The sequence below is a fragment of the Lepisma saccharinum genome, chromosome 9 (assembly GCF_977018435.1).
Source record: "Lepisma saccharinum chromosome 9, izLepSacc3.1, whole genome shotgun sequence".
In the NCBI taxonomy this organism is placed as follows: Eukaryota; Metazoa; Arthropoda; class Insecta; order Zygentoma; family Lepismatidae; genus Lepisma; species Lepisma saccharinum.
The window spans coordinates 58746656-58764580 of NC_139237.1; positions in this window are offsets into that span (position 1 = coordinate 58746656).

A 17925-nucleotide genomic window follows, 5' to 3' on the forward strand; every position below is an offset into this window, starting at 1 on the left:
GGGTTGTGTTGTTCTTGTGTGTGCTGAGCACCCTTTTCCCTCCTCAGCTTATAACATAGCTAAGGAGTTTTTAGTCCTCAGAGGTAGTACAGGTTTAGTTCATGTTAAGTAATGAATAAATGAATAACTAACTAACTAACCCTCTAGCCTTCTTGAACCCGAAGGTTCATGGCTGCAGCAACACACGCCTTCCATCTGTCTCTATCCTGAGCAAGATCTATATACTTTTCTCCATCCCTACAATTTTCTTTAGGTCCATCTCAACATTAATTTCACATACCATACGATACATTGTGCGCTGTTGTGTCGTGACCACTATCTTTATCTACCATGAACGCTAGCACCACGCGGATGAAATCTGTAAACCTCCACTCACTCAAAACTTACATCCTTTCTGCATATATTACAACAAACTACTCAGAGATACCTACATTAACCTATTGTACACAACGGTTTACTTTTCTGACATCTCAAACGGATCACTCGAATCCGATACTACTTTTAGTTAAAAATACGCGTAATTTTATAATTACGTGTAATAGTGTGTGATGGATTATGTCATTGACTACTTCGTGGCGGAGTGGTCAGCGTAACGCGCAACGAAGCCTGAGGTCCCCGAAACCCGATTCGAACCCTGGGTGTTACATTGTGTTTGTCCCATCATCATTCATCCTCATCGTTGTGACTGACCAAAGAGGTAGAAAAGCGTAAAATAACGAAATAGAAAGAAAGATAGATGTTGATGTTGTTTTGTTAGTGACAACATATGTTTCTTGTCGGAGCACAGTGATTTTTACTTCTCATTCGACCACCCGTTTACTTCAACTCTTTCAATTCAGTTCGCGGAACTTTCCATTTCGCTACATACGCCTGAACTCTTCCGAGTAACCCAATTTCCGAGCAATCACGAGATTCGTAGTTCATTAGTGTCGTGACGTCACCGGAAGAGAGGGGCCCAGGAGAAAAAAGAAACAAGAATTCCTTTTCTCGATAGAGGAAAGAAGCACAAGTCGTTTTTCCTTTTCCCATGTATGGACGATGCCTTAAATAGAACCAAGGATAGCAAGTGGTGGAAGATGTTTCATCGTGACCGACGCTGACGTCACTCTCTACTGCGAAGTGCGAATTGACCTCAGGGACAGTGTTACCAATTCCACAACGAAGATACCAAATCTTGGATTCATATTAATGATTTTATGACATTAGTGAATTGTAGTGTAGTCCAGGGTAACCACCCTCCCAAGGCCAATGGCTCGTTCCCCCCAGATAATGTCATACTCCCCTTAAGTACTTAATTACTTATCTACTACTATTACTGAAATAAATTTTTTTGGCTTTACTGAGCACTTTACTTGATATCCCCCTTATACTTTGCTCCATATCTTCATCTAAGGGATTAAATATGGTGAACTTAGTAGACTTGGAATCAGCGAAACTATAAATGAATTCCTAAGGAAATATATTCCGATTCCCCCCCCCCTCCCCCGTCTCATCGCACATTAAATCATGGTGCGATAGGGACCCGCAGAATAGCCCCATGGCTCGTACAAACATCCCCACACCTAGCAATTTCTACTTCAAGCACTGGCTGTACAAATACGGTAGAGGGTTTTAGGGGTGCTCCTTCCACGTAGTGCACCCAATAATCAACCTGACTTCCACGTAGTACACCCTGGACTGCAGACTAAAGAAGCTCTGGCGACTGGCCCCATGGCCAGTATAATTCTGTGTCGTCCTGTGTTTTGTCCTTATTTGTGCTGAGCGCCCTTTTTTAGCCTCAGCTTTTAACCAAGGTAAGGACATTTTAGTTATCAGAGACGCTTTTATTTTTGTTATGATAAGGGGCTGGACCCCGTATAGTGTGACGGGTGCAAAATTGCCTCAGTACTTACGCACCCCCCCAAAAAAAAATCAACAATTACGGTAGTGTACTCCATCCGTGTACTACATTAGCTATTTCAAATTGGCAGATACGATTTTGAAAATTCAGGTATCTACAGGATTTGGAGGACAGAATCGAGAATTCGAGATTATGATGACAAATCCTGAATTTGGCAAATTCACCGTTCGACGACAATCACGGATGGTACTTGTAGGAGAGGGTGGAGGGAGAATTTTCCATATCTGACCTCATCTTCCCCCTCTTGTGCTTGTTCTTCCTTATATTTTCTCTAACCAACGAATCACTAGTCATTCCCATTTCCGCAAATAACCTGAAGAAGTAGAAAATCATCGTTGGTTGGTTGAGTTGATGTTTTAAGTCCACTTTATCCACACTGGCTATTCGGGACTGGACCTAAAGTTTAAAGTGGGATCCGAACCACTATGTGCCTCCACCGGGTGTCGAACTCGGGATCCTTTGATTACAAGGCGACGACGCTATCACTGCTGCAGCGAGGAGGCTCTACAAAAGGTATGGTATACAAATTAATGATAATAGGATATTTCCTTTGATGTATATTTTATGTGCTCCTTCAGTTAAATCCGGCAATGGATCATAACACCAGTTCTAGGCTATATGTTATTGAATTTCGTAAAAAAATAGTTTAGGCAGGCACGTTGCACCACAACTTGCAACCGCTATGAGGAAAGTTTTGTTTCGTGAGTTGGTTACCCTGCCTTGCACACGTGGGGAACAAACAGTCATGTCATTTGACGTCTCCTTACGGCGAAAACATTTACTTCGGTTTCTTAGCGCCCGGCAATCAAAACCACTTAAGTAGCGTCCTTATTCTTTGCACGGAGTATTCTTACCTCAGGGTGCTGTTGCGTTGCAAGCTATCCATCTGGCATTTCCAGTTCGTTCGTACAAGCGTACACAATGAAGTCTGTAGTTTACATTTCGGCATTTGCATTGATCATGTTGGTGGTGCTACACGAGGCAAGCAGTAGGAGCATTGGAAGAAGCAATTCTACAAATGTACACAGCGACGCAATCGTGTTTCCAGGCCAAACATCCGGGCACAGGAGATCTACAACGACAAGAACCACGTCTACATCTACGACGACTACATCTACATCGGACAGAACTACAAAGGATATTACAGATCCCATAGAGGCAACAACAATTGATTTGGTAGACAGATTCTTCGGCGACAATGTCCCATGCCCAAAAGGTTACAGGAGGAATACTGTTGGTGACTGTGTAAAAGTGTTTGGGTAGTATTTTTTACCCAGCTTACAACGTTAAGAGGAGTAAGTGAGTGATATTTATAATTCGGAGTGATTGAAAAGCAACAAGTGTGTGGTTCAATAATTTGAGTTTTCTCTTTAAGGAAACGATTAAGCAACAACCAAGCAATTATTGCCTTTAAACCATTCGCTTTTCATTGCATGAAACAGCTTCCCTACTATCTAGTCACGTGTTCGAAAGGCGCTTCAGTATGCTCTATGAAGGATCATTCAAAGGTGAGGAAATTTATTGTCAACTGTTTACAAAAGCATAACATTATCGCGTACAGTGATACTTCATCAAACAGATGACAGGAAAATTACGTACAATTTTCATATTAGGTAGGAAAGCAGACTAACATTTGCTAAATGCCAATGTGACTACCATATTTTCAATCGCATTAATATGAAAATTACTCATTGTCTTTGTGATAAGATAATTATGTTTGTTTTAAAAGAGAAAAATGTTTCTAATTCGAATTAAATAGTTTATTTTAATTCTTGAGTACAATTGTTTTAATCATTGATAAAATTTATACAAAAATAACAATTATGTTTTAAGTATCTGCTGATAAAAATAATCTCGGCATCTTGAATTTTATGAACATAGGTATCGACAGAAATTCCCGAAGAGGGGCAGGTCGTTTATAATAATAATAATGACAACAATTATTATTATGAACTAATAATAATAACATTATTTTATTGCCAATTTGCTATTATTAAATCCTAAGTGAAACTTCTACTCCATGCTGGTGATAAGTAAATATTCATCACAACTGTTTATATATTTCACGATTCACATCGTTAGTACAGTGCTAAAATGCATAATATTTCATCTATTAACATTTCCACACCGTATTCAACAGTTTTGAAAGGAGGAAATTTCAGACAAATCTTATGTTGTGTGACCTCTTAATTCAAAAGCCTCAGTTGTGAAAATTTTAAGTTCATTTTTCCCTTTGATTAAATGTCAAAATACAATAATACAAAGAGTTTCTGCTGTAATTGAACTTTATTTCTGTTATCGACTATCGAAATTATAAACTTTATGAACTTTATTTTAAACTTGAAATAAATAATGTCAGTTTCCGGGGAGGGAGTCGACTGACGGGTTCGAGCCCCTCCTCCCCTTCCCTTGCACTTCGCGGCAACCATGGCATGAAGGTAAGAGTTTCCATTCGTTTTATATATATATTTTTTCCTAATATTACGTCCCTTTTCTGACTCTTTAGGCTAATGTTGAGCACAATAGCGTGCCCCCGAAATGTCTTTCAAATAGTGGGGCGAAATATTAGATTTCTTCGTCCAATTCTTTTATATCAACCCCCAGTGCACTTTTAGATGTAATTTACTTGTTTTGAATGCTCTTTAATTAAATACTGATGCAGTAGATACGCAGTATTTTCTAACAATTTTTTGCAGATTTGGGACTTCAATTTCCACTGAGGCAACGGACCCTCATCACGTGATATAGTAACTTCAGCGACGTACCTATTTCCCGGCATAATCGCCAACGCATAATTGTTGCATCCTGTTCTTTTTAATCCAAAATTGAATTATAATCTTTCATTGCCTAATGTCGCATCGACGCGTCTAATAACTAACTAACTCTCTAGCCTTCTTAAACCTGAAGGTTCATGGCTGCAGCAACACAGGCCTTCCATCTGTCCTTTTCCTGATCAAGATCTATATACTTTTTTTCCATCTCTACCGATTTCCTTAAGGTCCATCTCAACATTATTCCTCCATATTCGTCTTGGTCTTCCTACTGGTCTCTTACCATCAGGTTTCCCACCAAGAATCCTGTAAACTCTTCTTTCCTCTCCCATTCGTGCCACATGTCCTGCCCACCTAAGCCTTCTTGATTTAATCGTCCTAATAATATCTGGACATGAATACAAATTATGTACTTCTAAATTATGTAACCTTCTCCACTCACCTGTCTTCTCATCCCTTTTAGGCCGAAATATTTTCCTAAGGGCTTATTTTCAAATGCTCTCAATTTATGTTCCTCTTTCAATGTAAGGGACCAAGTTTCGCATCCATATAATATTACAGGCACAATTACTGTTTTGTATATTTTGACTTTTAGTTTCTTAGATATTAAACGAGAAGACAAAAGTTTATGAAGAGAAAAGTAACATGCATTTCCTGAATAAGCCTGCTTTTTATTTCCTATTTAATATCATTTTCATTTGTTAGCATTACTCCCAAGTACTTGAATTTGGAAACTGGTTCAAACAAGTTGATATCAATAATTAGATTTTGATTATTACATACCACTTGGTTTCGGCCTGTAAGCTATCTAAGCATATATTTAGTTTTCTCTCTGCTAACTTCCAAACCTATTTCTTTAGCTTCTTTGAAAAATATTTTAGCATTATTCTTAATTTTATTTATATCATCCCCGAGTAAGTCTACATTATCCGCATATGCTAACAACTGAGTCCTGAATTTTAGTCCTTCGTTAGTTTCTTTTACCTTCCTAACAGCGTATTCTAAGATAAAATTAAAGAGCAATGGAGATAATGCATCTCCTTGTTTTAACCCATGCATAATGAATTGTAAATTTGTCCGACGCGTCTAAAAACGAAGCCAATGATGGCAGCCCAGAATTTTTGGTCACAGAAGATTAAATTCTGTACATGCGTTCTTCGCAACTCTGTAGTAAATTTTCTCAAGTGTAATATTTCGACTATAATGCACAAATCAATAACAACTAATGTGTTCATTTTTTCAGACCGGAATAATGTTCGCTAAACTGTCACGAAGAAATTATATGCTTCGATTTGGACTATTCAATTTTAACATATTATATCCAGCAGTAGGAGACAGTTTAGTAATATTTTTAAGTATCGGTAATACCGGCACAATTAAAAAAAGATTTAGATAATGGTCACACCCCACTTTTTGAAAAAAAAATCTGCGACAATTATGCGATGAAATGCGGTAATTTCATATTTTGTAGAAAGTGTATCTTCTGATAAAGTCGGCAATGATTTTCTCACAAAAACTACAAAGAGAAAGTCCAGTTGATCTGCTTGTTTGCCAGGCTGAATTTAAGATGAACTTTCAGTTTCATTCATCAGGTAACGCCCTGCCCTATGGGCTGATACTGAAGATGAAAACAATCTGAAATAATAAAATAGGGTTGTGTGAGGAGAAAATAGATTACTTTTCTGATGATAGCAAAAATCAAACAAAGAAATGGTGTTAAACTGATTTTGGTATCTTTCATTCTATTGGCTGTAAAACAAAGTATTTTTTTAAAAAAAATTAAATCCACTTTATGCTCACATGGGCTAATCGGGACTTAACGTATACTTTAAAGCGAATAATCGGGCGAAATCAGGCTTTGCTCTGTATCTCAGTTGGTACAGCATGCAGATGCCCGGGTTCGAGTCCTGCATTTTTCGCTGAAATTTCTGCAATCTACAAAGCTTTCCCTGGTAAAGCAAGTCTTTCATAGAGGTCAGTACTAGATACGGTAATGCTTGAACCTCAAGAGAATCGTCCTTATAGAAGACAGATATATCCACAAAAGTCATCTTTGAATTTCATTCATCTAGATGTGGATGGATCAGAAAGGCTGGCAGCATATGAAATGTTGCTACTCGTGCATGTTGAAAAACGTATCCAGATGACCTTGGACTCCATAAAGAAAATGGTAACAAACTGGAATGGCTTGTACGGTTACTTTAAGAAAGGTCAAGGCAAAGGCAATTTCTCTCCATTCCCTTAATGAAGTGCTATGGAAACATGTCTGATTGTACAGGGTGTATCACAATAGAATAAACAACTTTAAGAACGTATTTCGACTAAACTATATGGAATACAACAATGATATTTGTTATGATGTCAATCAGTAACATTTCAAGTTTCTATGAATGTCTGTCTAATGTGGCTTCTACCAGTTATGCGACACACATCCCATTGAAATTCGAGTTCTTGCCCAGGAACTCCTTGTCCACCAAATCAAGGGCGTTTCTTATTCTCTCCTTTAGCTGTTGCACATTCTGTGGCATAGGTGGCACATAGACTTTGTCTTTCACAAAGCCCTTTATGCAAAAGTCTACGGGTGTAAGGGCTGGGGACCTGTGAAAGTCGTCATTTTCTTTAACATTACACCAGCGCCACAATGACCGGGTTTATAAAAATCTTGCGCATGAAAACAAAACTTGAAGATTTTCTCATTGTTGAGTTTCAGATATTTTTTTTAACAATAAACCTGATAAGTGTTTTACTCTATTATGATACGCGCTGCATAAATTATCAACACAACAGTTTCCGTTCTTTGTATATTATGATATAAAAAGTTTGTCCTGAGCCACGCTAAGCCTCTGCTGATCCTCGTAACCATGAGCAAGACAGCCATTTTTAAGGTGAGTGACAATTCTTTAATTAAAATTCAATGTATAACAACGATTGCTATTGTTGTTATAGCAGCCTTGCGTGACCCCTATACCCAATGATATTTTAATAAAGAATAGCAGTGTGTTACCCTGCCCCCGTGTCAGGGCAACAGTGTTTTTTTTATTTAAATACTTTATTAATATGTTAATTAATTAGGTAATTACGTGTATAAACATATATATGTGTGATTAGTGTAAATCAATTTATTATGCATTTTTAGGTTCGTATTATTCCATGTATAAATACCATGTAGCTCTCTGTTCTTGCTTCGTGTTTCGAACGTTCAAAAGAAAGGCGGGCAGTTTAGCTGTTATAGATTAAAAATTTTTGAAAGAAGGGCGGTTGGCAACAGACGCCAACCAAACGTATATAAACTCCCAGATGAGAGTAGGGGAGGTCGGCTGTTGGAACTGAGACTTGGAAGGGAGAGGCCGTTTTTGCTTCGGTTAGCTAGGACCGGAGGACAGGTCTCCCGAAACGGATGCTGTAAGAGATTGGATTGCCGGGCAGGCTAGTGCCTTGGTGTCCAGTTTACAGGTAAAAAGGTAGTTTGTACTGGATGTTATTTTGAAGTAATTACGGTGCGCCGGGCAGCCTAGTGCCTTGTCACCGTGGAGGTTGAGAAATGTACACGTCGGGCGGCCTAGCGCCTGTTAAGACGTTTCTTGGAGTAACGCGAGTCTACCTTGTGACAAGCGTACTTCAGATGTAATTCATGAAATGTAAAGCATCCAGGTACAAACAATAGAGATTCCAACATCAAAAATTAGAGTTTTGGCCCGATATATAATTAGAGAAATGAACGTTCGGATACGACTTGTATATACTTTAAATTTTACGTTAATTAAACTTATAGAAATTATCCAAAATTTCCGTTTTTAATTTCACACATGCTGGACAAGGTAATTTATCCCCCTGATCATAAAGGTTTCGCAAAAGGATTTCCGTTGTCTCTTGTAGTTAATTATATAATTATGTTGACTTGTAGCAACCCACGTGCATTGTCGTACAAAGAAAGATACCCCTAGACAAATCTGAGCCGAGTACGAAGTGCACCGAACCTCGAGTGCGGAGGTAAAGTGTGGGGGGCAGGATAGTAACATATTTATTTGTGGGCTCTGTCCGGGATTGAATATTTATTTGGGGACTCTGTCCGCGATTGAACTTAGTTATTTGAGGGCTTGTCGTAGGATATTGAACTATATTTTTGCTTTGAAAGTTAAGGAGAGAAACGGACGAGGATCGAACCGATGATCTTGCGAAACAGAAAAGGGGAAGTTACAAGAATGTGGCTTGGTAACTCGAGCAGGTCCAGCCCGACCGAGTCAGAACTTTCTGTTGTTGAGGAACAAAGGTGCGTTCCAAGAGTGACAATGGAGGAAATTCGTTTGCCGCTTCCGACATTTGAGGGAAATGTAGGGAAGGAAGATGCTTTCTCGTATCTGGATAGGATTCAAGATTACGCGAGAACGCTGAAAATTGCTGAAGATGATCTTCTGAAGCAGTTTATTCCTCTTTCGTTGAGAAATGAAGCGAGGGAGTGGTTTTTGTTCACGGAACCGTTCGGTGATTTTTCACAATTCAGGCATAAATTCTTGCAGGCTTTTCACGGATTGGATTATCAGAGAGAAGCAGAGTTATTTTTGTCTCAGAGGTTTCAACTTGCTAACGAGGGATTGGCGGAATACGTTCTCAAGGTTGACAGGCATTTTAGTAGGATAAAGAATTCGGCTTCTGCGCAGGAGAGAATTGACTTTGTGAAGTCGCACTGCAATCCGGTATTTAGGGATTATTTGTACAACAAGACATTCACTTCTATGAGAGAATTGAGCGAGTACGCCCTAGAGCTACAAGCGGAGTTTTTGGAAAGGCAGAGATTCAAATCTTTCGTTTCGGAAGACGAAATTCGCAGCTTGTCGCTAAGAAAGTCATTTAACCAGGAATGCGAAGAGGAGAGGGGGAGAAAGAAATCTGATATTTTCTTGGACCCTGTGAGCATTGGTTTTGACCGCCCGAAAGTCGAGCCCTTGAGGGCTGAACATGTGGTTTCACGCCCTCCACCCTCGCGGCTTGCGGTGAGGGATGAAAACAAACAGAACCGCTTTTCGATGGAAAATTGCCAGAGAAATAAATTATGCTACACTTGTGGACAGAAAGGTTGCAGAGCTTCAAATCACCGTAGGGAAAACAAGATTAATGAACGTGGGAATGGAGTAACAAAAAACTCGTAGAGTCGCCACGAATTTGTCAAGTTCGTGGCGTGGAAACTGCAAATTTTACGCGGAAGGAAAATTTTTCACCTCACAACGTAAATGCAAAAGATGTAAGGGAACCTATCGTTTTATGCAACGTGGCTAATGTAGAAGTACACGCATGTATTGATACGGCGTCGTCCAATAACTTTGTGTCTTTGGAGGTTTTCGAGAAAATGAAGACAAATGGAGTAAAATTGAAGGGTTGCAAAACAAAAGTAATACTTGCGGAAGGAAATGTGGAATCTCTGGGGAGCGCTTACGTGAATATTAAGTTTCACGGACACAAGGCTCGGGATCAGATATTTGTGTTATCTAATGCTAATCATGAAATGTTAATGGGAAGGACATTAATGGCTAAGCTGGGACTTGTACCCATGATTCATTGTAACGGGTGGGCAATTGAGCCTGATCTTTCGAAAATCGTGCCTTTTGATTCGCCGCCGACACGTGACAGCGTTGATGCTGTTGGTTCAAGGGGACTGTGTTCGACCACGGATGGAGTCGAAGGAGTCCGAGAGAACGTTTCTGCTTGCGGAGCGGAGACACGTAGCAGCGACATCAAAGAGGTGGGGGTTGACGAAGAGAGAAGGATTGCCATGCTGATGGAGGGTACCGATATCTCAGAGGAAAACAAGCCGAAATTGATTGCCATACTGAGACGGCATATTGATGTTTTTCAAGATAAACCGGGATTAGCAAAGGATTACGAGGTTCGTTTGGATGTGAATAACGAGAAGCCGTTCCGAGCGAAACCTAGGCCACTTTCTGAGCAAAAGAGGAAATTAATGAATCAGGCGATTGAGCAGATGCTTGAAGACGGGATCATTGAAAGGGGTGACACAGATTACCTTTCACCGCCTATTCTTCATGTGAAGAGAGATAACACATGTAAAGTGATAATCGACAGCAAAGGCTTGAATAAGAGATTGGAGGCTAGACGTAGAGAAATACCGGATATTAGGTCGACAATATGTAAGCTTTCTGGGGGAACTATATTTACAGTTCTGGATATTCCGTTTGCATTTGCAAATATGCAGATTTCTGAAGATACAAGAAAATATGCAGGTTTCTTGACAGAAATGGGGACGTTTAGATACAAAAGGTTATTTTATGGCTGTCGTAGTGGACCTTTTCACCTTGCGGAACTGATGCAGAAGACGCTAGGAGAGCATTATCAAACTGATGCAATATGTTATTATGATGACGTAGTTATTGCAAACGCTACCGAGGAAGAACAACTGAGAGTGTTGGATTCTGTTCTGGGAAAGATGAAAGACAAAGGACTGACGATTAGTTATCGAAAGTCGCGTCTCTTCAGAAAGAAAATTGATTTTCTTGGGTTTACAATTTCAGAAAATACCATATCTTGTGCGGAAAGTAAGAGGAAACAGGCAGAGCAATTGCAGCGCCCGAGAAATATCAAGCAGGTTAGGAGACTAGTAGGTTTCTTAAATTTTCTGTCGGATTTCATAAAGGACCAAGCAAAGATATCCAAACCGATCACGGACTTGTTACAAGGAAATAGGAAATTTTCTTGGGGAAAAGAACAAGAAGAGAGTTTGCAGAAAATGAAGGATGCAATTGTAAATAGTCCTGATCTCAAGATTCCTGACGTTTCGAAACCGTTTCACTTGTTTGTAGACTGCTCTGACATAGCGCTTGGCTATATCGTCGCTCAGGAGGACGACAAAACGAGAAAATTGCAGACTGTTGCATTTGGGAGTAAGAAGCTGTCTGAAACTCAGCGTTCTTATTCTGTCACAGCGAAAGAGTTATTTGCGTTGACCATGGGTCTGGAGAAATTTGAATATTACTTTCTGCAAGCACCGGAAGTGATAGCTTACACTGACCATTCTGCGCTCGTGGATATCTTGAAATCTTCTCACATTCCGAGCCACATAAACAGAATGATAAACAGGGTGACCAGGTTTCCAGTTACAGTAAAATACATTGCCGGTAGAAATAACACAGCGGTTGACTACTTGTCGAGGATCGAAGCGGGATTCTCTGAAAGGGAGAATTACATTGGATCTTCGGATGCAGAAGAGAATTATCCGATAGAGGACATCAAGCCTGATGGATATTTCAGATTAGAGATGCCGGATGGGACGATAATGGAACACCACGAGATTCCTAAAGTCGAAGGCAAAGTGTGTCAGAAATTCGACCGGAAGCAGAAAAGGAAAACGGAAGCGATGTTTACAGATGCAACTGGCAACACTGTAAATGGAAAACAGACGGACGGACAGAAAGAAACTTCGCCGCCCGTAGATCTTAACGATAAAGATATATGGAAAAGAGGACAACAGAGTGATCCTTATTTGTCGAAATTAATTGGAAGCTTAAATGGAGAAGAAGTTGAAATAAAGGATTCTCGAGAGAAGAGAAAATTTGACTTTTATCTGCAGCATTCCTGTCTCGACGATGATGGACTGCTTTACCGTTTCGTTGACGAAAACACTGGACTTTATCCACCGTTTAGCTCCAGATTGAAGCTGTGGGTACCAGAGAAGTTGAAGAGTGAAGTACTTAAATCTTCGCATGATGATTTATTATCTGCGCACTTAGGACATGGAAAGACATTGTTTAAGGTCCTAGAGAATTATACTTGGGATGGAGTAGTCAAAGATGTCAGTAACTATTGCAAAAGTTGTATCACTTGTCTTCAGTATAATCCTGACAACAGCAGAAAAATGGGATTTATGAACTCGAGGAAATCTACTGCGCCTGGATACAAAGTGTTTCTGGACATTTTTGGACCACTGCCTACAAGTACGAAGGGGAGATACAAGTACTGTTTAGTCATTCAAGATGAGTTCTCAAGGCACATAAGTTTGACACCTCTTAGAACTACAACGGCGAGGACGATCTCGCAAGCATTCTTGAAGTACTGTTTTCAGTCAGGATTCCCGAAATACGTTGTCAGTGACAACCAGAGTGTATTTCGAAGCAAACTGTATTCACAAACGTTGCGCTCTGTGAATTGCAAGTCTGTCTATATTACGCCATATAGACCGAAGGGAAATAAATCAGAAGCAGCTATTAAGATAATCAAGCAAGCACTTGGGAAGTTCTGCAGAGAACACTCGTCGTGGGCTGAAAATTTGGACGCGATAAGTTTTGCCATTAATAATGCAACGAATTCGATGACTGGATTGAAGCCGTCATTTTTGTTCTTTGGACGTGATTTGTACACACCGCATGACACTCGGAAAATGGAGCTTCAGAGGGAAGATGGAACCGAGGAGGACGTCACGGCGGAGAGACAGATGGATTACGTCATACAGTTAAAGGAAAGAATGGGTGTGGCTTTCGAATTTGCAAGAGAAAAAGAAGAAAAGACGAGGCAAAAGGCGTCAAGGGCCTACAATAAGGGCAGAAGAAGGGTTAATCTTCGTGTCGGAGATCGAGTACTGCTTCAAGAGCATAGAATTTCGTCTGCTTTTAATAAGCAAACTGCGTGCTTTTTCCCGAAATTCAAAGGGATCTACAGAATTCTGAATTTCACTACTCCAAATAATGTTGTCTTGGAAAAGGAAGGTGAGGGGAAGAGAGTTCTGGCTAACGTTGACCAGCTGAAGGTCATTCCGAGAAGAAATTTGAGAAGTGTGAGGGAAAGCACTCGTCCCTAAATTCTACCCTGAGAATCCATCTCAAGGGGAGGGGGTAGAAGGGCTGTGAAAAATGAAGGAAAGGAAGCCGAGTGAACGACTTCTAGTTTGTACAGTAGTAATTAAGTTCCTGATTTATTGTCGCTACACATTAGTGTCCTGGTAAATTTATTTCATGAGAATGTAAGATTTAAATTACGGACTGTTGTATTTTATGTTATGTCAACCTTTTGCCGATAAAGGGTGGTGACAATTGTGAACATGAAGACATGAGATTTTCATCGCTAAGAGAATGCTGAGGATGACAGTTCGATGCCCGGAAAAGGAACGGAAAGTTTCCTTATAGATAATAAATGGGAAAGCCATTTTAAAATCGGGTCGTGTGATCGAACGATAGAACCTTGGAAAGCATTTGAAGCTGAAATTCGGCAGGAGTCGAACCGAGTACCGCGGATGTCCCAGATGCAAGGACTAGGGGACTAAGGAGCCGGAAGTTCTTCGGATGGACCGAGGAGGAGGCTGAGTCGACCCTAGAGCGGGAGCCGGACATGTTCTTTGGAAGGTGGAGGAGCTGAATCCGTCTGCACCTGGGAGCTGTTCTGATGACTAGATGACCGAGATGTCCAGGTTTCCAGAATTCCCGGAGGAAGAAACCGTGTGGAAATAGGATATTTAGTGCAGTGAAATCGAGACTCTTCTTTTCAGTGAGACGGGTTGTGATGTGTAGTGAAAATAACTTTTTCAGTGAATTTTTCTTTTTCAGATAAAGTGCTTAACTTTCTCAGTAACTTTGAAAGACAATTCAGATAGACTGAAAATTAAATTTCAGATTGAATTGTAACGCTGGGGAGGGGGAATCTGTTACCCTGCCCCCGTGTCAGGGCAACAGTGTTTTTTTTATTTAAATACTTTATTAATATGTTAATTAATTAGGTAATTACGTGTATAAACATATATATGTGTGATTAGTGTAAATCAATTTATTATGCATTTTTAGGTTCGTATTATTCCATGTATAAATACCATGTAGCTCTCTGTTCTTGCTTCGTGTTTCGAACGTTCAAAAGAAAGGCGGGCAGTTTAGCTGTTATAGATTAAAAATTTTTGAAAGAAGGGCGGTTGGCAACAGACGCCAACCAAACGTATATAAACTCCCAGATGAGAGTAGGGGAGGTCGGCTGTTGGAACTGAGACTTGGAAGGGAGAGGCCGTTTTTGCTTCGGTTAGCTAGGACCGGAGGACAGGTCTCCCGAAACGGATGCTGTAAGAGATTGGATTGCCGGGCAGGCTAGTGCCTTGGTGTCCAGTTTACAGGTAAAAAGGTAGTTTGTACTGGATGTTATTTTGAAGTAATTACGGTGCGCCGGGCAGCCTAGTGCCTTGTCACCGTGGAGGTTGAGAAATGTACACGTCGGGCGGCCTAGCGCCTGTTAAGACGTTTCTTGGAGTAACGCGAGTCTACCTTGTGACAAGCGTACTTCAGATGTAATTCATGAAATGTAAAGCATCCAGGTACAAACAATAGAGATTCCAACATCAAAAATTAGAGTTTTGGCCCGATATATAATTAGAGAAATGAACGTTCGGATACGACTTGTATATACTTTAAATTTTACGTTAATTAAACTTATAGAAATTATCCAAAATTTCCGTTTTTAATTTCACACATGCTGGACAAGGTAATTTATCCCCCTGATCATAAAGGTTTCGCAAAAGGATTTCCGTTGTCTCTTGTAGTTAATTATATAATTATGTTGACTTGTAGCAACCCACGTGCATTGTCGTACAAAGAAAGATACCCCTAGACAAATCTGAGCCGAGTACGAAGTGCACCGAACCTCGAGTGCGGAGGTAAAGTGTGGGGGGCAGGATAGTAACAAGTGTATATTTTTCTTTCATGATTTTCATATCACAGGATATTAGTTAATAAACTGAAATAAACCGACCTCCGTTGCGGAGTGGTTAACACACCGCGCTACGACGGCAGGGGTGTCGGGTTCGAATCCCGGCCTGGATATGATTGATCTTTGTGACTGTTCCTACAACAATTTCGTCACATCATCACTCATCATTAGAACCCGGATTTGTATGTAATTACATATTCTATTCCTTTCTAGATACATATTTTCAACAGGATAATGTCAACGAATTATGTAACTGACATGACTTTGCGTAAGTTTTATGTTACATATTTTTACATATTTGCGAGGATAATTTACTTTACATAAAACAACATATTTCGGTATTTTTCACCTATCCTTATCCTTTTTCGTATATTTTTTATCTGTAAATATACATGATGAAAAAAAATTTGTAGCCCATGTGATGTCATATGTTCTAATCAATAAGATGTATAGTGCTAACGGTCACCTAAAATTGACTGCCAAGTCGAAAGACAGGCTGAAGACCAAAGAAATACGGGAACAGTTGCCCCTTCTGGTTATATATTTTGGTTTCACTTTTAGGTTCAGGCAAAGAACCTAGAAACTTGTCATAGGTGGACAAGAAAGCTACTTTCTCTACGTAGCGAGTTACAAAAAGTACCAAAGTAGTTTCATTCTTTCTGTAGATGCTTTTTATTTACAATTTGTTTCGAAAGTTACAAAGAGCTCTCTTTCATATTCTACAATAATTTGCGATGTGAAATTTAATTAATAGTTAACAAAATTGGTCTCTTAAATATGTACACGTTGCTGTGCTTTTTTGAGTTTATAAATTTGAGTTTTATCTTGAATAACTTATGTCCTTAAAATTATGTTGAATATGTTCAAGTATGTAGCAGAATTCTTGAAATTGTTTGGATACTCGATAATTATTAATATTACATATTATTTGATACTACATAACGTTATTTTGCTACATATCCTTTTGATTGATTTGGTGTTTTAAGTCCACTTTATGCACAGTACGGCTAATCGTGACCGGACCTACAGTTTAGAGTGGGGTCCGAACCACTATGTGCCTCCACCGGGTATCGAACTCGGGACACCTTGATTACAAGGTGAGGACACAACCACTGCGCCATCGGGAAGGCCATGTATCCTTTTGATAATACATATTTAGGTACATATTTTATCAATTATTGTTACAAATTTTTGTACATATTTTGTACTTTGATATTACATAAAAATTACGGTTTACTCATCATTATCGTCACGATTAACCAAAAGTAGCAGAAAATTAATGTAAAATAATCTAATTCATTCAGACAAATCCACTTGAAACTGAAGAACCAGTCCCGATTAGCCAGTCTGTGTATAAAGTAGTAGTTTTAAAAAGCTTCAACGCTTCTAAAAAAAAGTCTTGTCCACAGTAGACAGAATTCTAGACAGCATTCTGGAACGCACGTTCAGTATCCATGAAGAAAGCAAAACTTAACTGCCTGGAAAAACCTGAGAACTGAGTGTTGACAGAAATGTTTTCAAGTTTAATTATCTTTTACAACCTGTGGACGCAAAGGAACAAACTATTCGTATAGTAACATTCCAAACGTGATTTTGCAGTTATGGGGAATTGTGAGACAGAGAGTGAGAGGAAACTAATTTTTGTGAGATTTCCGTGTAAGAAGAGTAAATAACCACATCTTGGCTTGTCTTCCAAAAGGATGTTTCAAGGTAAAACTCATTAAATGGAAGTAAAGAGCAGATTCCTCATTCTCACAACAGGACAAAAGTGAATCAACTTATCGTTGGGTTGCAGGAGATGCTGTAATCACAATTCCAATCCATTTTTCATTATCCTTTATTGAGGATATGTCCCGATTTATTCGAGAGAATTCTTTGTTTTCAATTCCTGTTCCGATTAAAAAAAAAAAATACGTGAAAATGTCTCAACTTTTGTTCATACAAATATAGTGTGTGTACACATCCAGCCCTGTTCTTTTTCGTTTTAAGAATCTGCGATAATGAGTTGTAATTAGGTCTAGATCACACTTGTCAGTGAAACTGCTCAAAATAAATTTTGGTAGCTTTCAGACCGTAGCGACAAGCGACAGGCGTCAGGCGACACGTGTTACTTAGAAACAAACCTTCAAAAATGTATGTAACATTTCGCACCGAAGGGGCACGTCAAGAAGCACGGCAGTGGCGGCGATTGGGTTTCAAAACCGGGGGCGGGGAGGGGGCAAGGACAGTTTACTTCTCCTTGGTAAATAAGGTTTAGCATGGTACTGGGGCTAAAGTGCCAAAAAGGGGGCCCCACACGCCCCTAATCGCGGCCACTGGATGCACCTGTTGCTTGTCACTTGTATGGGTTCTTACTGGCACCTTTCTCGTAGCTTGTATCGTGTCCCCTCGGTCTGCTGATTTCGTGCATACAGATTGTAGGTGCTCCTGTCGCTTGTCGCCCCGATGTGAAACTACTGTATCGCGTGTCGCTTCGGTCTGAAATCTTACTTAGAGTTTGTTGAAATAAGTTTCTTGCTAATTTTTGTCTTGCTTGGATTTTCTCAAAAAAAGGCGCAAAACACTTCA